Genomic DNA, 15965 nt, shown 5'->3' on the forward strand with positions numbered 1-15965 from the left:
ATGATAAAAGTCTTGGAAAGATCAGGAATTAAATGCCCATACCTAAACAAAAAAGCAATATACATCAAACCAGTAGCCAACATTAAACTAATTGGAGAGAAACATGAAGCATTCCCACTAAAATCAGGGACTAGACAAGGCTGCCCACTTTCTAACTACCTATTCAATATGGTACTTGAAGTCCTAGCCAGAGCAATCCAACAAGAAAAGGAGATTAAGGGGATACAAATTAGAAATGAGAAAGTCAAAATATCACTATTTGCAGATGATATGATAGTATATACAGGTGACCCTAAAATTCCACCAGAGACCTCCTAAACCTGCTAAACAGCTTCAGTGCAGTATCTGGATATAATATTAACTCAAACAAATCAGTGGCCTTTCTCTACACAGTGGATTAAAAAGGCTGAGAAAGAAGTTAGGGAAACAATACCCTTCATAATAGTCACAAATAATATAAAATACCTTGGTGTGACTCTAACTTAGGAAGTGAAATAAGTTCTTCAATTCTCTGAAGAAAGAAATTGAAGAAGATCTCAGAAGATGGAAAGATCTCGTATGTTCATGGTTGGCAGGATTAATATAGTAAAAATGGCTATCTTGCCGAAAGCAATCTACAGATTCAATGTAATCCCCATCAAAATTCCAACTCGATTTTTCACAGAGTTAGAAAGGGCAATTTCCAAATTCATCTGGAATATCAAAAAATCTAAGATAGTAAAAACTATTCTCGACAATAAAAGAACCTCTGGTTGAATCACCATGCCTGACCTCAAGTTGTACTACAGAGCAATTGTGATAAAAAGTGCATGGTACTGGTACAGTGACAGACAGGTAGATCAATGGAATAAAATTGAAGACTCAGAAATGAACCCACACACCTATGGTCACTTGATCTTTGACAAAGGAGCTAAAATCATCCAGTGGAAATAAGAGCATTTTCAACAAATGGTGCTGGCTCATCTGGCGATTATCATGTAGAAGAATGGGAATTGATTCTTTCTTATCTAATTGTACAAAGCTCAAGTCTAAGAGGATCAAAGAACTCCACATAAAACCAGAGACACTGAGACACATAGAGGAGAAAGTGGTGAAAAGCCTTGAAGATATGAGCACAGGGGAAAAATTCCTGAACAGAACAGCAATGGCTTGTGCTATAAGATCAGTAACTGACAAATGGGACTTCATAAAACTGCAAAACTTCTGTCAGGCAAAAGACACTGTCAATAAGACAAAAATGTCCACTAACAGATTGATAAAGGATCTTTACCAACCCTAAATCAGATAGGGGACTAATATCCAATATATACAAATAACTCAAGGAGCTGGACTCCAGAAATTCAAATAACCCTATTAAAAAATGGGATACAGAGCTAAACAAGGAATTCTTAACTGAGGAATACCAAATGGCTGAGAAGCACCTGAAAAAATTTTCAACATTCTTAATCTTCAGGGAAATGCAAATCAAAACAACCCTCACACCAGTCAGAATGGCTAAGATAAAAAATTCAGGTGACAGCAGATGCTGGCAAGGATGTGGTGAAAGAGAAAGACTCCTCCATTGCTGGTGGGATTGCAAGCTGGTACAACCACTCTGAAAATCAGTCTGGTGGTTGCTCAGAAAATTGAACATAGTACCACAGGAGGATTCAGCAATACTTCTCCTGGGCATATACCCAGAAGAAATTCCAACTCGTAATAAGGACACATGCTCCACTATGTTCATAGCAGCCTTATTTATAATAGCCAGAAGCTGGAAAGAACCCAGATGTCCCTCAANAGAGGAATGGATANAGNAANTGTGGTACATTTACACAATGGAGTACTACTCNGCTATTGAAAACAATAAATTTATGAAATTCTTAGGCAAATGGATGTATCTGGTGGATATCATCCTGAGTGAGATAACCCAATCACAAAAGAACTCACATTATATGCACTCACTAATAAGTGGATATTACCACAGAAACTTAGAATACCCAAGATCCAATTTGCAAAATACATGAAACTCAAGAAGAAGGAAGATCAAAGTGTGGATACTTTGTTCCTCCTTAGAAAGGGGAACAAAATATCCGTGGAGGGAGTTACAGAGACAAAGTTTGGAGGTAAATTGGAAGGATGTACCATCCAGAGACTGCCCCACCGCGGGATTCCATCACATAAACAACCACCAAACCCAGACACTATTGCATATGCCAGCAAGATTTTGCTGACAGGACACTGATATAGCTGTCTCTTGTGAGGCTTTGCCAGTGTCTGGCAAATACAGAAGTGGATCCTCACAGTCATCTATTAAATGGAACACAGGGTTCCCAATGGAGGGACTAGAGAATGTACTCAAGGAGCTGAAGGGGTCTGCAATCCTATCGCAGGAACAACAATATGAACTAACCAGGAACCCCAGAGTTCTTGACTCTGGCTGCATATGTAACAGAAGATGGCCTAGTTGGCCATCATTGGGAGGAGAGGCCCTTGGTCTTGCAAAGATTATATTCCCCAGTACAGGGGAACACCAAGGCCAGGAAGTGGGAGTGGGTGGGTTGGGGATTAGGGCGGGAGAGTGTATAGGGGACTTTTGGGATAGCATTTGAAATATAAATGAAGAAAATACCTAATAAATAAAAAAACAAAAAAATGAAAAGAAAAGATATCTTTATTTTAGATTTAATATATTTATTATTTGTCACATTCACAATGTAGAAAAATGGAAAATTGAGACCTTGATTATGACAGCTAACATATTGATACGATGGACATATTTTAGCTTAACCTGTCCATGCGAAATGAAAAATTCAACATTGATTATAACGGCTAAAACTTTGTCATGCTGCACAGCACATATCATAACTTAATATGCACATTTCTTTTTCATAATTTAATAACTACTTTCCCCTTATAAATATTGTTTTCTTGACTACTCGTCCTTAGTATATTAGCTTCAAGGAATGAGCCTTTTTAGTACCATAAGTAATGTAACAAACTTAGATTTGCCATGAACAATATATGATGCTTGGCTAACAGTGGGAAACATGATCTGAATGAAGTTCCTAGGAAACTGTAAGTCCACACCTATATCAACATTTCTACATGGTTGATTGGATATTTGGAACTGCTCAGAGTCGGCATGTTTCAAAACCAGAGTCAAAATCATATTACACTGCCTTTGTCCTTTTAATAAATATTTGTTTCCCTCTTTGGTATCTGACCTAGGACTATTTTGACCATCTAACAAAAGCTTTGCAATATATTCTCTGCAGACCATTGTCTTCTATCAACTCTCCCACCCCCAAATCTATGGATATCATCTTTTAACATCAGAGACCAAGAGCAGAGATTTATATCTTGGTTAAAATACATCTGCTGATGTCCACAACAATGTATTTGGGAAATGCCTTGTTTCATCATGTCCTTTTACTCTGTGTCTATAAAAAGTTTATGTAATTGCTGCTACTTTGGAAAATGTTATCCCAAACACCCCTAATCAGTGTTTTTAGAACATGGCCAACCTTATTTGGCTCAGAATAAATTATCATATTCCCCTTGTAGTGAGTGCAGTTTGGCATTAGACACAAGCAAATAATTATATTAAAATTACATAAGGGGGAAAATGAATGGAGCATATTCAACAAGAAACTCATTACAAGCTTCCAAGTGTGCTTCCAATAGCACAGAATGCAGTTAATCTCTCAAAATTGACATGTGATATCTCATGGGAAATGCCTCTCTTCCAGTCCTACTACTAACAGTTTTAACTATGCAATGACATAAAGGCATAAAATACCTGCATATGACTTCAGTAACCCACAAACCACAAGCCCAGGAAAGAGCAGATGAGTATCAATTATTGATGGCTAGCATAAACTACCACAAAAATATTGATGAGGTGTGCTAAAGGCCTCAGGCATAAAACAAAACAAAACAAAACAAAACAAACAAACAAAAAAAAAACCTCCCACCCTTGCCAAGTGGAGAGTTCCAGGGCCTTGGCTTTCAGGAGCTGTATAAGGGCTTGCCCTAAAAGTTGGGTTTTCTTAGGAATGTGCAGAGTTTAAGTAACTAGGGCCTACAGTGTTTACCCCTGCCAGTGTATTATTCCAATCTCATAAATTGTACAAAATGCTTTTGAGCTTAGGTGTCTTGAAAACAATTGGAAAACTAAAAGTTCCAAGGCAAAAGGAAAATCATCCAGCCCTGAGATGAAACATCCTTTTAGAAACAGAAAAAGGAACCAGAAACAAGAAACATGATAGTGCATCGGTGTGCTTGTGTGTATATTTTAAAGAAATTCTCTCTAGCTCCTCAAATAAAAGGCAAACTAATTTAGTAAAATAGATTTGATATTTAATTAAAAGGACTGTAGAAGACCTTGGATGTACACCTGGGACAACCTCTCTACTTTAAGCTTAGCCTTTCCTGAAATCATTACAAAATTATAAAACATGCAAAGTGTTGTTTCAGCTTTTAAGCTCTTTTCTTTATGACCATTCAAGCCAACAGCAGATCTACTAAGAAAAGAACAAGAAAAATGTACTATTATTTTCAAGAATTTTCATGGTTACCATCCCACCAGAGGCCTTAGGAATATTAACATATTTCATTTTCTTTCTTGATTGTTAAAATGAAAATATTTGCTTTCATTTATTTTTTAAAAAAATTTATTTATTTATTATGTGTAAGTATACTGTAGCTGTCCTCAGACACTCCAGGAGGGGGCATCAGATCTTGTTACATACAGATGGTTGTAATCTACCATGTGGTTGCTGGGATTTGAATTTAGGACCTTCAGAAGAGTAGTCGGTGCTCTTAATGGCGGAGCCATCTCTCCAGCCCCTCACTTTCATTTATTAAGTAAAGATAAAATTGTGGAACTTTAGATACATGCAACAGTGTTTCCCCAGTAGATCTGAACAAGACCCATAAATTATGAAGTTATGTGTACAATGTTACATTATTCTTTCATTATTCTTTCTCTAAAAATCTACAAAGAGTGGCTGGAGAGATGACTCAGATGTTATAAAAATTGTTGCTTTTCTAAAGGATCTCAATTTAGTTCTCAGCTCCAATGTCTGATATCTCACAACTGCCTGAAGCCCCCATTCTAAGGAATTCAGCACTTTTTTGCTCTCATAAAGACCTACAGTCGTAGCATTACACACACACACACACACACACACACACACACACACACAAACACACATGTGTGCACATGTGATAACAATAAATAAATGAATAAGTAAATAAAGAAATAAATAATCTCTTCTTAAGTCTAAGAAAAGTGGATGTGGCATACATCTTAGGGAATAAAATAAAAATCTGGCTCCCATATGGTCATCTAAATACACTAAGGCTAATAATAATATTCTATTGTCCCAGAAAAGAAAATAACTGCAGGGTCAACACTTCTACAGCTTATCTTCCCTGGGAGGGTAAATGTCTATGAAGAAGTTACAGAAGCTCTCTAGAAGCAGGTGACTCACAGTTTCTCATGCACTCAACTATACTTACTTTTAACACATATCACCTTATATGAGAACTATTGTCATGAAACAGTGATGGCATATTTATTAAATTCTGGCTTAACATATTATATTAGAGATTCTGAATGCCTTGTATCTATTTAAAGATCATTTTACTCTGTAGTTTCATATAGTACATGATGATTTTTTTAATTATATTCATCTGAAACTCCCCACCCCAACTCCTCACAGACTCATCCATCTCTATCTTCTCCTCCTTTTCTTTAGTAACTAATTAATTGATTTTTTTAACTTATCGTGTTCAAATGCTACTGTCTGCATGCATATGGATGTGGTGCCATCCATTGACCTGAAATGGATATGTTTGGTGTGCTGATGTATAGGTACGCACACATTATTTGGGGTGTGTGTGTGTGTGTGTGTGTGTGTGTGTGTGTGTGTGTGTGTGTGTTTGTGTGTGTATGAAGGAGTGTGAATGCCTGATACCAGCCTTAGGTACTACTCCTCAAATGATACATTAGTTACATTTGAAGATGATATCACTGGTCTGAGACTAAACTAGTCAAGTAGCCTATGTAGGCTCTACTATAGCTTTAGAATCTTCCTAATTTCATTTCCACAGTACTAGGATGAAAAGCACTTGCTTTTTTTTTTTTTAATGTATTGTGTTGTGATTCTCAGGTTCTCATGCTTTTAAAGCCAATACACTACCAAATGAGTCAGTTATTCATCTTCAACCCCTCTCTTATGATGTGAATATGAATTATAAATAATAATTATTGGTGTATAAGGTCATTGAGTATATTTTTCTTTATTTTTGTCTCTAGGTGTGAACATTGGTGAGAATTGTTAAGTACTAAAGTATAAACATCTATAGATCTCTCAGTGAATAAAACAGCAAATTAAAAAAAGCTATCTAAAAAAGTTAGATCCTTTGTTCTAACTTCTGGGGAAATCATCTTGCAAACAAAGATGATTTCTACTCTTATATATTTCTTTCTACTGGGCAAAGAAAGGTGGGATTAATAACACTGACATAGCAACACATACACAGCATATGTTTCAGGTTTCTATGCCAGGGAAAATAAAATACAACTAAATGCAATTCTAGGAGGTAACTACATAAAGTAGCTTGCTGATGTCCATCTCCTCTCTGTTCCTGTTCTTGGTATCAGTGTCCATCATGGAGAGTCCTTATTTGTAGAGAAAACCTCACTAGTAAAACTTAAAGGACCAGAGAGATGGAACATTTACTGTAATGGCAGAAGACTGGAATTCACTTCCCAACAATCCATATTCATTGGGTCACTCCAGCTCCAAGGTGTTCAAAACACTTTTCTGGCTTACACAAGTAGCTTTGTATCTCTCTCTCTCTCCTAGTTGCACAAGAATATACATAAAATATTTAAATCTTTTTTTACATATTTTTAAAAATAGGATATTTTATTTATTTACATTTCAAATTTTAGCCACTTTCCTGGTTTCCCTTCAAGAAACCCCCTATCCTACCCCTCTCCCTGTTTCTATGAGGGTGATCCCTAACCCACCTACCCAATCCTGCCTCCCCACCCTGGTACTCCCCTACACTGGGGTATAGAGCCTTCACAAGACTAACAGCCTCTCCTCCCATTGATGTTTCACAAGACCATCTTCTGCTACATATGCAGCTGGAGCCATGAGTTGCTCCATGTGTACTCTTAGGAGTAAGATAATTTTTAAAAAGTAGAAATTAAACTTAAAGTGTTTATATGAATCACTAAGAGCCAAGAAAGGAGCCAAGGGTTACAGTATTTGAACCTAAACACTTAGCTTGTGAAAGCTTCAGAGGATACCAAGCAGTTGTCCTACAACTTTGTTTATAAAATTTGCCTATAAAATTGCTTTTTAGAATAAAGAAAATGTAGGCACAAACTCAAATACCAACTTGAGTGGCTTGGAAAGTTTGAGACAGTCATAAAAAATTTAGAACAAGGCCTGTCTCAACAAAAATAAACAAGTAAACAAATACATAAACCCATAACATTTTGATTAAAAAATTTGTCAAAAGAGTATTTTGTTACATAAGGCTGAAAGTATGGATATGCTGCAATTTGACCATAAAATAAAAGTTTATGCCATTAATAACTAGTCTTTTTGGGCATAACTGAAGCCAAATGTGACCTGAATTTGTGTCCCAAAGTACCTTTTCTTTACTCTCTAGTAGCACTTATTGATCCCTTACTATATTCTGCCACTTTAGTCTTTTACATGCTTCGATGTATCCTTATTATAAAGCAATCTATGAGACCATATAACCCCTATTCTAAGAAAACCAGAATTCACAGCCAGCCCAGTAGTTTGGGTTTGTTGAGCCCTGCCTCTTTTTCCTTCGTGGTCTGCTCCACTAGTTCACCTAGGATAATGGCAACAGCCGAAAGTACAGATTATCGGGAAGAAACTCTATGAGGATTTAAAAAAAAAAGAAGTCTATGAATTGTTAAATAATCCAGGAAGAGTCCTCCTGCAGTCCAGGGACCAGATTATAGCAGGCAATGCAGCTAGAAAGAACCACATGGAAGGCAAAGCTGCAATCTCCAATAAGATCACCAGCTGCATATTTCAGTTGTTCCAGGAAGCTGGTATAAAACTGCTTTCAACAAGAAATTTGGGGAGACTGCTTTCATTGCATCCCAATTTGAAATGATTCCAATTGAATGGGTATGGCGAAGAATAGCAACTGGATCTTTTCTCAAAAGGAACCGTAATGTAAAAGAGGGGTACAAATTTTATCCACCCAAAGTGGAGATATTCTTCAAGGATGATGTCAGTCGTGATCCATAGTGGTCTGAGGAGCCACTCATCGCTGCAAAATTTTGTTTTGCTGGTCTTGTTATAGGTCAGACTGGAGTGGACATCGTGAGTCATGCCACACAAGTTATTTTGAAACTCGGGAGAAATCCTGGCTGACACAGAACTGCACACTGGTTTATCTGAAGATTGAATTTGGCGTTGATGTAACAACCAAAGAGATTGTTCTTGCTGATGTCTGATAATGATTCCTGGAAACTAGGGCCATCGGGAGATCGGAGCCAGCAGAAAGACAAACAGCCTTACCATGATCTCAAAGAAGTAGTTCCGGAAGGACTCCAGAGGGTAAAGAAAAACTCTGAGTGATTTGCAAACCGAATGGAGTTGCTTCTCAAGTCAGTAGTGCTTATGGGTTCAACTCTCACCTTGGCCATTGTGAAAAAATTAAGAAGGCTTGTGGAAATTTTGAGATTCCTTGTGAACGTAGAGTAACATCCGTGCATAAAGGACCAGATTAAATTTTGAGGATTAAAGCAGCATATGAACGGGATGGATTACCTAATGTATTTGTCGCAGTGGCGGGCAGAAGCAATGGTCTAGGCCCAGTGATGTCTGGTAATACTGCATATCCGGTTGTCAGTTGCCCCCAATCACACCAGACTTGGGTGATCAGGATGTGTGGTCATCTCTTCAACTTCCCAGTGGTCTTGACGGTTCAATTGTACTTTCTCCAGAAGGATCAGCTCAGTTTGCTGCTCAGTTATTTGGGTTAAACAATTATTTGGTGCGGGTCAAACTTCGAGCGAGCATATTGAACACAAGGATATCCTTAAAGGAGGCTGATAAGAAAATCAGAGAATGCAATTTGTTAAAAAAAAAAAAATTAATTAACTTTTGGGAGAAAAGTTGCAATATTCTTAGTTTGGATTTAAAGAAAAAAATCAAGCAAAACGATTTCATATAACTGAAAAACAATTCAGTTTACTAATGAACAAATGGTCCTCAATGTTTATGAGTTGGCACATTGTAAGTGGATATTATTAATAATTTCTAGCACTACATAGTGATATGTCCCTGTAACCTTAGCACTCCAAGGGGTGAGGCAGCAGGATCTCTTAAGTTCAGAGCCACCCTAAACTGTGTATTGAGACTCTATTTGCCGGGGAGGGAATCTTTAGAGTTGGTAAAATTGGCATGACATTATTACATTTATTCTCACCCTCTGTATAGCCATTGTTGGGTAAATATGTAATTATGGAACTGGAGCAATGTGTCTGCTGTATGACCCACTATGAAGAACCAGTTTGGTTCTCTTACAGACGACCTGAGTTTGGTTCTCAGCATCGTTGTAGACTGCCTCACAATAAATAACCTTTAAATGAGGGGATCTAGCCCCATAGCTTCCTTATGTACCTGCTCACAAATACTATTATATTCCCCCACCCAACACACACAATTTTAAAGAAATAAACTTTTAAAAAAGAGTATTGTTTCTAAATGGTAATAGCATTTTTATTAATCAGTTGATTAATAATCATTTTTATTAATACTGCTTGATCTGAGTTGATGCTTTGAAGATTAAAATATTTGTACTGTGTATACAATTAAAAAAGAAAAAAAACAGAAATATTTGAAGATGATACAAGTATCTGGGGCAATTTGAGGAGAAATATGTTATAGTAGGACCCAGTAGAATATGTGTGTTTACAGAACTGCATAAGTAATCATTCAAAATATGCATTTACTCAAAGTAAATGTACTGGCTAGTTTTGTGTCAACTTGATAACAGTTGGAGTTATCACAGAGAAAGGAGCTTCAGTTGGGGAAGTGCCTCCACGAGATCCAGCTGTAAGGCATCTTCTGAATTAGTGATTAAGGGGGGAGGGCCCCTGTGGGTGGTGCCATCTCTGGGCTGGTAGTCTTGGTTCTATAAGAGAGCAGGCTGAGCAAGCCAGGGGAGGCAAGCCAGTGAAGAACATCCCTCCATGGTTTCTGCATCTGCGCCTGCTTTTTGACCTACTTGAGTTCCAGTCCTGCATCCTTTGGGGATCAACAGCAGTATGGAAATGTAAGCTGAATAAACCCTTTCCTCCCCAACTTGCTTCTTGACCAAGATGTTTGTGCAGGAATAGAAACCCTGACTAAGACAGTCAGGAAAAAAGGTGAGAGATCATCAGATCTAGTACAAGTGTCATAAGAATAACATTTTGTTGATACCAAGGGCAATATGCCAGCTCCTTGTGCAAAAGCAAATTTTTTTTCACCATGACAAATGTCTGACAGGCACTGTTTTGTTGTAGAATTTTGTTTGGCTGGTTTGGTGCTTTGAAATACATTATCATGTGTTAGTCCAGGCCAGCAGAGTACTTCTTATATGTACCGGCCAGTCTAAAACTCTTAGAAACATTTTTACCTAGTTTTCCTAAATGCTGGTTTTACATCACTCTAAGAGTGACATAAAAAAAAAAAATAAGAGAAAAGATTTATCTTGCCTCACCATTTTAGAGGACATGGTCTATGGATTATGTTTGGATTAATGCTGATTATGTAATGAGGTACAGGAGCAAAACAGCAGCGTGTGACAAGAGTTCTCATAGTGTATGGAAAAAGAAGCAGAAGCACCCCCCCCCCACACACACACACAAACACAAACATGCACACACTCACACACAGGAAACATCCAGGGACAAACCCAAGGACTCAGCACCAATGATTTACTACTGTTTCCAGCTGGACTTCACCTCTTCACCTTTCCAACCTATGGCCACTACCAAGGGACCAAGCACCAACTCTAAAGCCTGTGGAAGAATTTCATTTTCAAGTCAGAATACTCTGCCACTATTCCCTTATTGCAGACAAATCAGCTTGAAGAGCTGGAACTCTTATATGTACAAGTGTAGTAAAGAGAATATCAAATCTTGCTTGCAACTTGATGCTAGGCACACTGCAGAAATACCTAGCATTTAGAATGGCTGCTTGGTTCAAGGCTCTATGCTCTTATGAAAGAGCGAGCCTTTATGCATTCCCTAGAATCAGGTTGGAATTTTAGCCTCAGGTTCGAGAATTACCTCTGCATCAACAAACTCCAAACTATCTCCAACATTCCTCTGCCTGGGCAGTGTATTGGCTCACCCTAGTGTGGGTCCAGGCCCATAGGTTCAGACTCTAGCCATGCCCCAGAGCAAGGGTCAGATAAAGATGCTGAGGGGAATGGCCAAGATCATTATCTAAGGTGAATTACTAAGCAAATACATATACACAGATATAACCCTGAAAATTACACAGAGACCTGAAGTTCCATTTCATGTACATCATTGTGGCTATTAGCTATCAACCACAACTCATGAGTCAGAAATCTCTGATGCTAGAAGTGAAGATAGGAGTTCCTGCAACATCTAATAAGAGGGAAGAAGAGGAGGCCATTCCTGCTTATATTCAACAGGGACATAAAATGAGTTTAGTGAATTCTAGTAGCAAACTTTCAGTATACACCATGAGACTACTAAAAAGGGAAAGGAAGAGAAAGAAATAAACCATAGTAACCAACTTATCCCAGTCCCTTGATCATGGCCTCAGAGCTATCTGTGCTATATACTACAGTCTCCTCTGACATCTCTGTAAATAAAAGCATCACTTCAGAGTGGATTCTCATTCTCATCTACCCTTTCATCCTTAGTTTTAACCCAAATGTCACTTTTCAAATACATTCACAAGATATGTCTCAAATTTGTTTTTGAAATGGCCTCTTCCTATGTTTAGTTGAGACATACAGAAATACATTCAAAACAAAACAGAAAGCTCACTGCTACAGAGGTGGCAAAGAACTCTATAAGAAATAGCAAATAAATAAATAAATAAATAAATAAATAAATAAATAAATAAATGGAGAAATCTAGAGGAAAAGATACTGAAGGTTCTATGAGGAAAGATACAACATCAAAGATTATTCTCACTGGCTACATTCCCTTTTTCCTGAACGTGAAGGAAATTTGAATAAAAGGAGAATGAGAAGGGCATGGAGCTCACAGGCTAGGTGCCTGAAAAAAATAATGGTATAATGTTCCAGGGAAGATTATTGGAGGTATAAATAGAAAGATGTGGCTAGAGCACTTTTTCTCAATGGCATTCTATCAGAGAAACCCGAGATTAGATTTTTACTGTTACTTCAGTGGAAAGGAATTAAAGAAGAGTCAAGATTCTCCCAGGCAAGAAAACATTACAAAGTGTTTTATAATCAAAACATATATTTTAAATCACATTCAATAATTCTGAAGAAGTGTGATAAAATAAGGGGCAGGGTCTGCACATTGAATTTCTCACTTTTTATAATAAAATAATCAAACTCAACTAGTTATGTGGTGCCTATGACACAAGAGATACATGAAGCATATTTCAATTTCAAAGTGTATTTTCTGTATAATAATTAATTAAACCAAGGTTATGTGTTACCTGTCTTTTCTGTTAATTTATTTTGGCAAACAGACAAATATGTTCACAGGGAAAAATGGAAATTGGAGATGATGAGGTGAGAAAATGTGGGTTTAGTGGGAGAGAAAAGAAAAAAGTAGTGACATCTTTAACCCTTTAAGATAAAGATGATGCAAGGTATCAAGGCAACACTAGTATAGAACACGGGCACTCAATATAATGTGGATTTTGTTTCTCCTTTACCATTTTGGTGCCTGCAAATCACTGAAAAGAGATATTAATTTTCATTGCCTGGCTTATATGCTAAAAATTATGTGACACTTAAGTGAGCTTGACTCCTTATATTTTATTCTTAATTTTATTTTTGAAACCCAAAGATACTAATTGCATCCATTATAATATTCAGTACAGGAAAATGTACAATTTATACATTTTTAAAAAACTTGTCATTGTTTGTGGTATATGGAGACTGACCATTATAGCTAACCACAACCAACTAAAAAGCTGCAGTTTAGAGCCATGTCCCAAAGGAAACTTTTAAAATATGACTCCTGAGCCTAAGTTCCAGGAAACATTAGAGAAGAGAGCTTAAAACTGTAAGAACCAGATGAACTGGGGATTTGCAGTGAGATAATTTCTCCTAGAAGTCAGAAGCTACACCCAGACATGATATGATCAAGGGCAAGAGCAATACACTGATGTGGATGGAGGAAATCTCTGGATGTTTCAATACTACAACTAGAACCACAAGCAATTAAGAAATGTTAAGAGTGGGTGACCAGTCTTGTCCAGGGAAGAATCTTTCAATTAATTGTTTATCAAATAACAAATTGTCAACCCTAACAATAAAAATATGGATAGCATTATGCAGAATGAAAAGATTCTACTTATATATTTTGTAAAAATTAATTTTAAAAAGAGGCCATACAGTTTAAGAATAAAATATAATTATAAAAATGATGTAATTTTATTAATCTCAGAAACTGAACTAAGTAAAATATAAGGACCAGAATGAGTGACACCTATAGCACGAGCATATTGAAACTCAGTAAGTTGATGGGTGTGGTACATGATGAATTCTTAGATTTATGATGATATTTTGTTACTGGAGGTATACGGCCTCTGCTTTTCTTCTTGCTGGAGAAAAGAGGTTTAGAGTAATGCAGCTGCCTATATATAACTTCTGATATGAAATCTAAACTAAACTTAAAACATTGCTTATCCAAAGACATAAGATGCTATGGAAACTCGTTTTCACTTTTACCTCTACTAATCTTAACTAAATCATGCAAAAAAAGGTCTAATTACATCACATTGTGGTGAGTTCTATTAATTTCTAACAAGACATGAGACACTTCATTTAAATAAATCATTTGTCTTTTTTCCTTCTTTCTAAGGTGTTTTATAGTGTTTACAGAGCATGTTTATAGGCATCTTCATTGATTCATCTCTAGATTGTCATTCATAAAAGACTCTTACTTCTATTTCTAGACTTGTTTCTGGAAAGTTGAGAGGTACGAAGACTTGGATCTTGGCTATTAGCCTGATAATACTTTCACGTTAAGCAGTGTTTTGATACTTTAGGTTTCTATTTCTTCATTTCAACATAAAGAATGTTGGGCCCACTTGAAATCATTATGATATGAGAAACTATGATGAAAGAAGGAACATAGAGAAAAAAGTTATGGATGACTTGATTGTTAGTTTTAATTGCCAACTTGGCATAATCTTGAGTCACCAAAAAACATTTCAATGAGAGTCTGCCCAGATCAGGTTGTCTTGTGGTAATGCCTGTGGAGTAAAACTCCACCTAATGTGCATTGCATCTTTCCCCCGGCAAGGGGTCTTCGTCTGAATAAGAGTGTTGAATATAAACTGTCCATTATGTTCTGCTCCTGACTGTGAAAACATTGTGACTAGCTGCTTCAGATTCCTGCTGTCTTGACTTCCCTACACTCGTAAATTGTATGTAACCTGGAATTAATTATAAGTCACATAAACCCTTTCATACTTAGGATTCTTTAGGTAGAAACTTAATTACAGCAACACAAAATAAAACTAAAACAAGTGGCTTATTCAGGCCTTAGAAATAACCATACCTAAATTATAAGCTTTAAGTTAGTTTATAAGTCATTTCTAACACAGAACTTGTACTTGACTATGAAGGAGACACTATATAATCTATGGAAAGGGTATGACACTGATCTCCACCATGCTTTACCAAATGGAACCATTAGCATTTACTTATGTAAATACATATTGGGAAATGGGAACACGCAATCATTTTTGAAGATTACCAAAACATGAAATCATACTGATATTCTAATTCAGAAAAGAAAACATAGTCATTTAGTACTATAGAGGTGGAGATTGGGGGCAGAATTAGTGAAGTTCAAAATTATTTTGAATCCTCAGCAACCCCCCCACACACACCTCTCTATTTTTCTCACTCTCTTTCTCTCTGTCCCTCAGATACACATAAACACACATACTCACTCACTCTCACAAGAAATACTTACACACACAGGAAGTATTTCTGCTTGATAAAAGCATGTGCTCCAGTACTCTCTCAGAGGCAAAGGGGAGGGAAAGGGGATGAAGAACCCTGGGAGATTGGACTAGAAAAGAGGGTAATTTTTGGAAAGTTAAATAAATAATTTTTTAAAATCATGTATTCCAAATAATTGTTAGGCCATTTCATTGACTCACCTATTTCATGTCACCTGAAAAAAATTAGATCAAAGATAATGCATAAATATTAATGCAGAAGAAGAAATATCCATTTTTGCTATTCTTTTTTGATCCAACAATGAATAGTCTGTTGTAATAAATATATACTTTTAATTATACAATGCCCAAATTGTGTTAACGTCTGATGTATCTATAAAATTTTCTATTCAAATTTTCTGAAAAGTATTCTATTTCTTCAAGTTGACTGTATTTTTCTCTTTGCCTTTCTTTGAGTTCCTCATGGTTTCCCATTGTGGGTTGCCTTGTAATTCTCCCAGTGTTTTTGCTGCTGGAAATTGACCATAGTTGCTATTTTCTCTATGACTATACACATATGCAAGGACATATAAATCCTTTACAAGGGAAAAGAAGGATAGAAAGCTATCAAGTAATCGTTAACATTTAACCAGTACACAATAATTTTGTTATCTGCATGTGGACTTTCTTAGATATTATCAGATTATGGTAACTAAATACACAAAGTAATTTGCTCACAAGAAATATGACATTGTGTGTATACACATATACATCAAAACCTATTGG

At 36.6% G+C, this 15965-nt stretch overlaps 1 pseudogene; it reads left to right on the forward strand.

Annotated features, from left to right (window-relative positions):
- The window catches only part of LOC110316843, a 117945-nt pseudogene extending 108717 nt beyond the window's left edge, over positions 1–9228 (forward strand).
- Positions 9229–15965: the final 6737 nt, after the last annotated feature.

Source organism: Mus pahari, chromosome 2 (assembly GCF_900095145.1).
Source record: "Mus pahari chromosome 2, PAHARI_EIJ_v1.1, whole genome shotgun sequence".
In the NCBI taxonomy this organism is placed as follows: domain Eukaryota; kingdom Metazoa; phylum Chordata; class Mammalia; order Rodentia; family Muridae; genus Mus; species Mus pahari.